The sequence below is a fragment of the Equus asinus genome, chromosome 17 (genome assembly GCF_041296235.1).
Source record: "Equus asinus isolate D_3611 breed Donkey chromosome 17, EquAss-T2T_v2, whole genome shotgun sequence".
Taxonomy (NCBI): Eukaryota; Metazoa; Chordata; class Mammalia; order Perissodactyla; family Equidae; genus Equus; species Equus asinus.
This window is the reverse complement of record NC_091806.1, coordinates 29,583,020-29,595,507: the sequence shown is the minus strand read 5'-3', so window position 1 is coordinate 29,595,507 and position 12,488 is coordinate 29,583,020.

Here is a 12,488-nt window from a genome sequence, read left to right as displayed (position 1 = left end):
TGTTGGCCAATTGTCTGTCCTCTTTGGAGAAATGCCTGTGTAAGTCATTTGTTCAACTTTAATTGGAGTTATTTTTGTTTTGTTTTGTTTTGCTGTGAGTTAGAGGAGTTCCTCATATATTTTGGATTTTAATCATTTATGAGATATATGCTTTGTAAACATTTTCTCCCATTTCTTTTCATTTTGTTGATTGTTTTCTTTGCTGTGCAGAAGGCTTTTAGTTTGCTGTAGTACTACTGGTGTATCTTTGCTTTTGCTGCTTGTGGTTTTGGTGTCATATTCAATAAATCATTCCCAAGACCATTCTCAAGAAGGTTGCCCCTATGTGTCTTCAAGGAGTTTAATAGTTTCAGGTCTTATGTTTAAATCTTTAATCCATTTTGAGTTTATTTTTATCTATGGCATAAGATAGAGGCCCAGTTTTATTCTTTTGCCTGTGGATATCCAGTTGTCCCACCACCATTTGTTGGAAAGACTATCCTTTGACACTGTGTATTTTTGGCATCCTTGTCAAAGATCAATTGACTGTATTTGTGTGGATTTAATTCTGGAATCTCTGTTCTGTTCCATTGGTCTATACATCTATATTTATGTGAGTACTATATTGTTTTAATTACTGTAGCTTTGTAATATATTTTGAAATCAGGAATTATGATGTCTCTAGCTTTGTTCGCCTTCTCAAGATTGCTTTGGCTATTTGGGATCTTTTGTGGTTCCTTACAAGTTTAAGATTGTTTTTCCTATTTATGTAAAAAACATCATTGAAGTTTTGATGGAGATAGTACCAAATCTGTAGATTGCCTTGGGTAGCCTGAAAAGATTATAAGTATTTAGTCTTCCAAACCATGAACATGGATGTCTTTCCATTTATTTGTGTTTTTAATATCTCTCATCAATATCTTGTACCTCTGCCTTTTTTTATGTTGTTATTGTGATATATTACATCTTTACACATTGTGTGCCCATTAGTGTCTGTTTATAATTATTGTTTTATGTGTTTGTCTTTTAAATCTTTTAAGAAAAAATGAGGAGTTACAAACCAAATATAGAACAATACTGGCTTTTATATTTATCCACTTGATTACCTTGACTTGTCCTTTATTCCTTCATATGGCTTCAAGTACTGTCTGTTCTTTCATTTTAGCCCGGATGACTCTCTTTAGCATTTCTTGTAGGGCAGGTCTACTTGTGACAAACTCCTTCAGCTTTTGTTTATCTGAAAATATGTTCATTTCCCTTTCATTTCTGAAAAATAGTGTTGCTGTATATAGACTATTGCTGTTGGCAGTTTTTTTCTGTCAACAGTTAAAGTATGTCACCTCTATGGCCTCCACGCTTTCTGAAGAGAAACTGGCTGTTAATCTTATTGAGAATCCCTTTTGTGTGATGAGTCGGTTCTCTCGCTGCTTTCAAGATTCTCTCTTTGTCTTTGAATTTTGACACATTATATATTGTCTAGGTGTGTATCTCTTTGCTGTTGTTCTACATGGAGTCCTTTGAACTTCTCAGCTGTGTAGATAAATGTTTTTCTTCATATTTGAGAAGTCTCTAGCCAACATGTTTAAAAGTATTTTCTCTATATCTTTCTCTCTGTCCTCTCCTTCTGGGATTCTGTTTATGCATATGTTGTTATGCTTTTTGGTGTTCTTCCAGTGTCTCCATACTTTTTTCTTTCTATTCTTCAGCCTGGATAATCTCAATTAACCTATATTCAAGGTAACTGACTCTTTCTTCTGCCTCTTCAAATCTGCTGGTGAGCCTTTTTAGTGAGTTTTCCTTTTTTGTTTTTTGAGGAAGATTGGCCCTGATCTAACATCAGTGCCATCTTCCTCTGTTTTATATGTGGGACGCCTGCCACAGCATGGATTGATAAGCAGTGTGTAGGTCCACACCTGGGATCCGAACTGGCAAACCCTGGGCTGATAAAGTGGAACGTACAAACTTAACAGCTGCGCCACCAGGCTGACCCCTTTAGTGAGTTTTTCATTTCAGCTGTTTTACTTTTTAACTTCAGAATTTCTATTTTTAAAAAATAATTTCTACCATTTTACTGATAATCTCTTTTTGGTGAAACATCATTCTTATATTTTCCTTTAGTTCTTTGAAAATAGTTTCTTTAGTTCTTTGAACTTATTAAAAATAGTCAATTTAAAGTCTTTGTCTAGTAAGTTTAAAGTGTGCACTTTCTCAGGGAAAGCTTCTATTAATTAGCTTTTCCCCCTGTGCATGAGCCATATTTCTTTCTCTTTTTGCATGTCTCATGACTTTTTTGAAAATTGAACATTTTAAATAATATAAGGTGGCAACTCTGGAAATCAGATTACCCTTTGCCCCTGCATTTGTTATTGCTGCTGTTTGTTTTTCTTGTTAATGTTTTTTTAGTGACTTTTCTAATTGAATCCTGTAAAGAGTGTTTATTCTCATGTGTCATCACTGAATTCTCTGCTCTGTCAGTTTAGTGGTTAGCTAATAATTAGAATAAAGTTATTTAAATGCCTGCAACCAATATATCTCCCAGCCTTTGTCAAGGAGTTGAGTGCATGTTGGGAGTATGCCTTCAACCCTCAGTAATGCCAGTTTATAACTCCAGCTTAGCCTTTACTTCCTCCATAGATTCATTATTTTCCCAATCTGTGTTATATCTTTTCATTTCCTTAATGGTGTCTTTATAATCAAAAGCTTTAAATTTGGTAAAGTGAATATATATACTTTTTCTCTTGTGGTTTGTGCTTTTGGTTTCCTAAGACATTTTTGCTATCCTAAGGTCATGGAGATTTTCTTCTATCTTTTCTCTTAGAATTTTTAGTTTTAGCATTTCCATTTGTATGTAGTACACATTAGGTATATAATCCTTTTCAAATTAAATATTGTGTATAGTGTGAGAATAAAGTCAGAATTTATTCATTTTTTGCTCTATGGCTATATAGTTGTTCGAACATCATTTTCTTTGAAAAGACAATAATTTCATCATGGAATCGGCTTAGTACTTTTGTTGAAAATCAACTTACTATATATTTGTTGATCTATTTTTTCACTCTTTACTTTTTTCATTGGTTGCTGTATCTATCCTTATGTTATTACAAGACTGGCTTATTTACAATATCTTTAAGTTAGTCTTAAACACAGGTAGCATAGGGGCTGGCCCCATGGCTGAGTTCTGTGCCAGGCATTTACAACCATTACATGTAAGAATGTCTGTATAAGAATACATATCAGCATAGTAAAACTTAGAGATGTCTGCCTTTCTAGAGAAAGTTCAGGAGTAGTAAAGATAAAGACCTCTCCTCTCTCTGTGAAGGATTTGACTACACTGCAGAGTGAAAGTAAAGTTGCTGGTCAGGTCACCGGCAACCCTAAATGAGATCAATGTTTCCTAATTTTGGAGTTCCTGTCCTGTAATGCACTCTGCTGCATGGGTTGGCACCATCTGGTTTCTCTTGGTATGGTTTGGGTTATGCTTGGCTGCACATTCCAGTGTTCCTGCTTCAACCCATAGATTTGGAACTTCTTGAAATGTTCAGAAAGGCAGTGAACTCCCATCCTGTCTCTCTTCCCACTCACGACTTCCTATAGTTTAACTGATTAATGAGATTGAAAGAAGAAATATAACATGTAATCTCAGTCTCTTTGTTAACAGTGCCTGTCCATAGGATGAATGTGTACTTAATTTCTTTTCCCCAAGAGTATAGAACACTCAGGTCCAAGCCCAGGTATGAATTCTATTGTTTAACTTGGATTCCTCCATTTCTCCTCACTTTTGGAGACTGAGGGAAATAGAACACAAATTCTGGGTAAATGAGTCTGCCCTCTAGTACCAAACTCTGCACTGAATTTTGTTTTCCTAATGGGTATCCTTGCAAGCAAGTGGATATAGCTAAAGGTTCAAGTTATATTTAAAATGCAACTTTACTGGGGTGGGCCAGTGGCTTAGTGGTTAAGTTCACGGGCTCTGCTTTGGTGGCCCAAGGTTCGCAGGTTTGAGTCCCAGGTGTGGACCTAGCATCTCTCATCAAGCCACCCCATGGTAGCATCCCACATCAAAAAGAGGAAGATTGACACAGATATTAGCTCAGGGCCAATCTCCCTCACCAAAATAATAATAATAATAATACGAGTTTACCAATAATAAATTGATCTGCTTTATATTTATCTGATTCCTTTGTCAATTTCCTAGTTGATTTGAGACCCTATATGGAAAGGATATTGATCCATAATGTCCATATATGTATGAGTATTCATTCAACTGTTCTTTCTTTCGTCTTTCTTTTCTTCTCATTTTCTCCAAAGAAATTCCCCTTTGAATTATTCTTTACAATACTAAAAGAGCTAAGTTACAGAGTAACAGCAAGAGTAACTGTACCTTTCAAGGGAAGACCAGAAAAGATTTTGTCCTGGTGAATCTTTATGTTATAGTTGTTCGTGTCACTTAACAACATTGATTATACACTTCCCTTTCCTTTTGTTTTTCAAATAGTTTTTTTAAATTATTAAAAAAGGAGGCTATTTGAAAAAAGGGCTCCTCAAAATGTACAAAAGCATTATCAAATATCTTCTTTTCAGATTCTTTCTCTTTCAGAAACACAGGAATTTGAAGCTTACTTATTTAACGTTTAGGATGTTTTCCAATATCCTTCAGATGTTATTGACATAATTAAGGAATGCCTTTGTATCTCATAAACGTTTGCTACATTTTTGTTGTTGAAAAATAGTAGAGAACTGTTGGTTTGCTTGTTGAACCATGTTGAGTTAGAAATCAAGGTTCAAACTAGAAATGCTTCTTTCCAAGACCTTTTAGGGCTTCTTTCACATCTTGGTTTCTCAGGCTGTAGATGAGGGGGTTTAACATGGGAAAATTAATGCCATAAAATACAGAAGCCACTTTTTCTTGCTCTTAAGATTCTGAGTTATGATGGTGTAGATATATGTAAGAGAGAATCCTTTAGAAAATGGTTACTGCTGTCAGATGGGAGGCACATAGAGAAGGCTTTCTTCCTCCCTGAAGCAGAAGATTTCTTTAGGATGACAGCCAGGACATATATATAGGAAAAGCTAACAACCAACAGAGTGAACATCAAGTTAAACCACACAAAATCAGTTAGTAATATAACACTGCAGTAAATATTGGAGCATGAGAGGACAAGACTTAGGGGTTCATCACAGAAAAAGTGGTTAATTTTATTGGATTTGCAAAAGTTCAAGAGAAGGTAAAATTTGTGTTTACAGAGGCATTTAGAAAACCCATGAGATATGAAGCAATTGCAAGCTGAGTGAAGATTCTCTGAGTCATGAGTATTCGATAGGAGATGGCCACATAACGGTCCACTGCCATAGCAGCCAGGATGTAGCAATCACTTGTTACAAAAGCACCATAGACTAGTAATTGCACCATACATTCTATGAATGGAATGGACTGCTTTGTCCCTATAAGGTTTTGCAACCTCTTGGGAGTGATAGCAGAGGTGTACCAGAGATCAACGAAAGCCAAGTGTTGGAGGTAAAGTACATAGGGAAGTGAAGGCAATAATCAGTCTTGATGAGTAGGGTCATGCCAATATTTCTCACTAGGGTGGCCACATGGATCACAAGAAATAGTATGAAGAGGATATGGCAAGACTTGTGCTGGCCAGAAAATCCCAGGAGAATGAATTCAGTCACTTCAATGCCATTGTCTTGTTCCATGCCTAAATATCAGCTGGAAAAGTGCAAAGAAAGAAGAGCAGAGAAAACTAAGACCGTTGTGATCCTTTAACTAACTCTGGAATTGGAAATTGTATAATATTTGATTTCATAGTGGAGTCAGAGCATGTTTTCTATGAGATTGTTGACTAGGCATTTAAAAGCCGAACGTTGATACCTGACTTAGATACTTTCATTTTAGTTTAGGGAAATTGTCATGGACCAATAGCTGTGTTCTCGGGGTGCAAAGTCATTTGCTTTTCATAAATATATCAATTAGGGAACATAGAAGAACATACTTTTATTTAATTATGCTTTCTTTTATGTTCTCTATGTTTTATTTAGAAACCCTGATTTTCTTAGATATTATTATATCTGAAATCATGACTTACCCATAGAGTACTATATGGTCTTGCTCCCACTTATCTCTGCATTTTCATTTTATTCTTTTCCCTTCCTTAGTCTCTTCTCTGGCATGATGGACTCATGGACATGGAGAGTCCTTTATAGAAGTGTTTAACAAAAATTATGCTATGGTAAAGGATATTTTTCTCTGTAAAATTGCAAATAAAGTGGCTCAATATTTTTGTAAAAAGCAATAAAAAATTCTCAATGTTATCCAAATTCTGTAATAGTTTAAATGCTCACTCTCACTTTCAGTAGCTGTTTCGTTGTAGAGTGGAAGCAGAGAGTTCAAGGAGTGGTGTATGCCTTGGACCACACATTGAGTGGCATGCTCTATGGTATCCATCCGTCAAAATTTACCTAAGTGCTTTCCCAGTGATTTCCTAACAGATTGCCTACAACTTGTCTTACTAGAAATAACTCAGTGCGAAATTTTTGTTTGGTATATTCCTAGGGACAAAATTTTTGAGTCTGAGGGTATGCACACATTTAACTTGACCAAGTTTTTCCAGATCATTTTCCATACTGGATGAACCAGTGTACAATTTCACTTTTTTAATTTAATTGTGGATGTGATAGTGAACCTCTTAATCTCAAATTCATGTGCCCGATATGCAGTTGGCCAAACACTGAGACATTGGTGCTTGTAGATGGAGAAAAGTTTATTCAAATTGGGCAAAACAAGAAGGAAAGAGCTTGGTTTCACTCAAATCTGCCTTAATAAGAGAAGAAAGCAGGCCATTTTATAGAGCTAGTGGGTGTGGCAGGACGAATTTTGGAGAAACAAAAGGGTAATTCCTGTTTGTTTCTTTCACTCCCAGCAAGTCCCTGGGCAATTTGACTTCTGCAAGTCAACAGTAGCTGGGGGCTGGTTATCTGACGATCCTTGAAGCATTCTCTTTCTTCCATAAAACAAGTTCATAAATTCTTGTGACTCTTGAGTTACCCCTCAGGTTAAACAGGAAAATAGCAAATTGACAAGATTAACTTCTTTTGATAACGAGGTCAACATATTTATTGAATATTTACAGGAACCTTCAGGTATCTGGATTCAATTCTCACTGTATTTTTTCCCTTCCTCAATCTTGTAGGAAGCAGGGTGTCAATGGTTCTAGATACTTCCTGCTGAAAGGGGGCAAAGATGGGGAAAGTGAGGAATGAAACTTTTCAAGCTGAGATTGAAAATACTCTTAGGTACTGGGTTATATTTTGCAATTTAAATTATTATAATTTTTGAGAAATTCTAATAATCCAAGTGTTCTTCCAGGCTTAGGGGTCATATCCTGTTTTTCTCAATTAAGTTTCCTCAAATATGACAATCCAGTCAAAGTCTTGGTAATATAACCAATGTTTCTAATCATGTAGAACAGACTGTTATTGAACTTATACAAATAATTATATTTCCATAAAAATAAGAATATTTACTCACTAAGAGTTTCCAAATTCTGGAGGGATTTAGGTAGGGAGAAAAGATAAATGTTTCGATTCTGTTTACAAAGGTATAATTTACCAAATTGCTATAGGTCATAGTTAGCTTAAGAGAAAAGAGAAAAAGTTCTCCTTAAATCTGGAAAAAGTAAAATATTAAAAATCAGCAATATCTCAAAAGTCATAAAAATTATAATCATCCTCATCAGTTCATTTAGTCCCATGTAATCAATTTTTTATCTTCGTTAGCAGTTTCATAAAGTTATCAGTTTGTCTTTTAAGAGTTCTGTAATTTCTTACCCAGTTCAATTTTATGATCTGAAAGTTTATTGGATATCTGTATTCTATAGTAAATGTCAGGGTCCTTTCCATGAATCTCTCTGAAGATGAAACATATTTGCAAAAGCAGAACTAGTACTATGACTGACAACCAGGACAGATAAAACAGTCATATCAATAATATTTACCCATACAATATCATGGATCCCTACGAAATAATGCTTAGTTATCCATTTAGCCATGGTGGCAATTAAAGATTTCCAGGCAAATGCAGAAAATTAAATAGGCATCCTGTAATTAAAGACCTGATAAAGACAATACATGAAATTAATTTTGATAAGGCATAAAGTCCATACCATTCTGTTAGACTACTCAAAGAAAAATCTTTCAAAGAAAAATCTTTCAGAATCTGTTATCAAGAGCAGACTAGGGACTGACCCAGTGGTGTAGCAGTTAAGTTCGTGCACTCTGCTCCAGTGGCCCTGGTTTCACCAGTTCAGATTCTGGGTGTGGACCTAGTACCACTTATCAAGCCATGCTGTGTCAGGTGGCCCACATATAAAATAGAGGAAGATGGGCATGAAGGTTAGCTGAGGGCTTATCTTCCTCTGCAAAAAATGGGGAGGATTGGTCATGGATATTAGCTCAGGGCTAATCTTCATCCAAAAAAAAGCAGACTAAAAGTTTAAGAAAATTATCCTTAAGTAAAAACCAAATTCTAATTTCGCACCATCTTACTTTTGATATAAAAATTCCTTCAGTTAATTGAATCCATTTTAATCTTAGCCAACTTGACCATGTACAAAACTTTTGTCTCTGCGCTTTTCTTCCATAAAACTTCTATAACCATTTTTTAACCAAAAAAATCTTTATTTCTTATACCTTCTTTACTGAAAACACACATCTTATTTTCCTAGAATACAAAGATGTTCCCCCTATTAATTTTAGTAGTTTTAATCACATATACAAATTATAATTTTTCACATTTAGGAACTTTAATTTTTGGTGAAAATTAAAAAGTAATCAATTATAAAATGTCCTTTATATTAGCATTCTGTGGCTTGGCAAATTTATAAATACTTTTTATAATTTCTAGAAACATGTGCTTCATAGTACAATCTTTTTAATAAAACACAAGACATGTTTGCTAATAGACCCAAATATCTTTTGGTTTCTCTGTAGTACACCAAAAATAGAGAAACTTATATTTAGTAAGTAATGTGTAATATTTTATTTGGAAATGATTTAGATATTCAATAAATTTTCAATCATTTAGTTTAACCTAGCAAAACTTCAAAGTTTCAAGTTACCAAAAGATTTTGAAGTTAAATTTGTATACCATAACACAGTTAATGTTAAAAAGTTCACCACAAAACTTTTATCTTACTTACATATTTGGTTTACTTGTGTCCAATAATTATGCTTAGACTCCACACAAAAATCTCATGAGACATTAAACAAAAATAGCTTGTCATTTTAAGTCATTATTTTGTTGACAAATTTATAACAGTGAAAACATGAGCTTACTTGACTAGTACACCCAGGCTGCATGTCTCCAACATATTCAGTGCTGATAACTTTGAGGACATGCCTATTTCAATCAAACTGACAAACAAACAAGCTTTCATTTACCAAACTTTGTTTCATATCATGTTAACTTGATAGACATTTGGGTTAATTTCCATTACATTACATTTAGAAATAATTTATATAAGCACTTACTTTAAGCCAATCAAATAGATCTTTTAATCTTGGCCATACCATCTGGAGGTAGAAAAATATCTCACACTGTATGGGCTCAGGCAACCCTATTGACTTCCTTTAGCATATTTAATTAACATTGTCTGAAGAGCAGATTTATATGCTGTTTTACAATATCGATACTAGGGGAACATTTCCCCAGTGAGACACAGTGTCTATCCCCACAATACAACTTATGGTGCAATCAAGCAAATGAGACGTAATCACTTAATTCCATCAACTCCTGTATGCCTAATCATAGCTTTCCTTAGGACTTCATCAAAAAGTCTTGGTCATTTAAAAGAATGGCTCTCAGGTCTTAGAGAAGATGGCCGCAGAAAATCTACATCAGAAAGACAGAGAGAATGCATTCAACTTTTCTCCAAAATGAGTTTCTGGGGCATATTTGCCTCATCAGTCCCAGTATCTATAAGCATTTTGAAAGGAACGGAGGAGGCTTTGGGATTGCCAAAATCCAAATGCTTCTTTATATCAGGGAGATTTTTAACAGAAGTGAATCAAAAGGTTTTCCTGTTCTAAAACTTCAGGACAATGTATTGTATCTTTGAAAATTCTTCACAAAGTGTTCAATAAAGGCTCTTTTTCCATGTGCACAATTCAACCCCAGACTAATTTATCTTGGGTGTGGGGGAGCTTTCATTAGGATCTACAAGACCATGAGAAGAAGCTGAGACCCCAAATCTGATTACGTTCTTAAGATTAATCATTATAAGAGCTCTTTAAAAATTTTCCCCATTTAGAAGTTTTTCTAATGTAGGGATCCATAAAGAATATTGTGGCCATGTGGTGTTATAAAACAATATCTTTTTCCTTTTTCATGGGCTCGCAGTCACACAATTTTGGAGACTGTAGCCCAGGGGACTACAAGTGGGGATAAAATTAGTGTTCCCCATTGCTGACTCATACACAAGACAAACACATCCACAAAAAGACAAAATCTGACTCCTGCAGGACAAAAACAGAAGGTGAACTCCAACAATCTCCTGGATCTCTCCCAAACAAGGATCTTTCCTTTCCAATCACCCAAAATGCAAAAGGAGAGACACAGAACTGATGACTGTGTGTGTTATAGTGACTCACCTAGCAAACAAAAAACTGAAAGTATGCACATATAAGACGAATGTATCCACACAAGGACAAAAAGTAGACCAAGGTCCAATGAGTTTCTCCATTCCAAGTGAGCATTGTGCCAAGGGTAGCCAATACCAGCAGAAAGAGGGGAGTGGCAGGGGAAATCACCTAGGCAAAGACACCTGGGCAGCTACTGGGAAGCACAAGCTGCTTGAACACTCACAGGGGCCATCCAGCCATGGGTACAAGACTCCTGGCTGGCTTGCCAAAACTGACACCAAACTTAATCTTAAGTTCATGTGCGCAATGCCCAGTAAGTCAAACACTGAGACATCAGTGCTTAGAGATGGAGAAAGGTTTGTTCAAATTAGCCAAAGTGAGAAGGCAGGAGCATGGGTTCATTCAAATCTATCTAAACAAGAGAAGAAAGAAGGTGGTTTTATAGATTTAAAGGATGTGGCTGAGGGAGTTTTGGAGAAACAAAGGAGTAATCTATGTTTCTTTCACTCCTGATAAGTCCTTGGGCAATCTGACTTCTGGGCATCAATGGCAGCAGGGGGCTGGCTATCTGGTGATGCTTGAAGGCACTGTTTTTATTCTGTAAAATAAGCTCATAAATCCTTGTGACCCTTGAGATAACTCTCAGGTTAAACAGGAAAACAAAACTAACAAGGATAACTTCTTTTCATAACAAGGTCGAAAGGTAGTCTTATTGAGTAGTTATAGAAATCCTCAGGTACCTAGCCTCAGATAAGGATTTGCATAGCCTCAGTTCCTTGTGAACAGTGGTATTCTCCTAATATTTTTTAGCCAGGAAAATAGTTGGAAAGCGATATTCATTTTTATTTGTTTTTTTTCCTTTAATTACAAGTAAATAGGATCATTGTCTCATGTTCTTCTTAGAATTTTGAGATTCTATTGTATTTATTTATTTATTTATATTAAGCTAACATTGGTTACATGAATTTCATGTGTATATTATTATATTTTGGTTTCTGTGTAGACTACATCACGTTCACTTCCCAAAGACTAATTACCCTCCATCTCTGTACTCATGTGCCAATCACCCCTTTTACCCTCCCCACTCCCTGCTTCCCCTCGGATAACCACCAATCTAATCTCTTTATCTGTGTATTTGTTTGTTGTTGTTGTTTTTATCTTCTACTTTGAGTGAGCATACAGAATTTGACTTTCTCTTTCTGACACTTCACTGAACATAACACCCTCAAAGTCCATCCGTATTGTTGCAAATGGCAAGATTTCATTAATATTCCATTGTGTATATATACCACATCTTATTTATACCTTTATCCCTTGATGGGAACTTATGTTGTTTCCAAGTCTTGGCTATTGTGAATAATGCTGCAATGAACATAGGGTGCGTGTATCTTTACACATTTGTGTTTTTGTGTTCTTGGATAAATACCCAGCAGTGGAACAGTTGGATCATATAGTTGTTCCATTCCTAATTTTTTGAGGAGGACCCTGATATCAAACCCAGACAAGGGTAACACAAAAAACAAAAATTACAGGCTAATATCACTGATGAACATTGATGCAAAAATCCTCAACAACATACTAGCAAATCGAATACAACAATACATTAAAAAGATCACACACTCTTATCAATGGGATTTATTCCAGGATAAAGGGATGGTTCAACATCTACAAATCAATCAATTTGATATATCACATTAACAAAATGAAGAATAAAAATTGCCTGATCATCTCAATAGATGTATAGAAAGTATTCAACAATAAACAGAATTCATTTTATGATAAAAACGCTGAATAAAATAAGTACAGAAGGAAAGTACCTCAACATAATAAACACTGTATATGACAAACCCACGGCTAATATCATACTC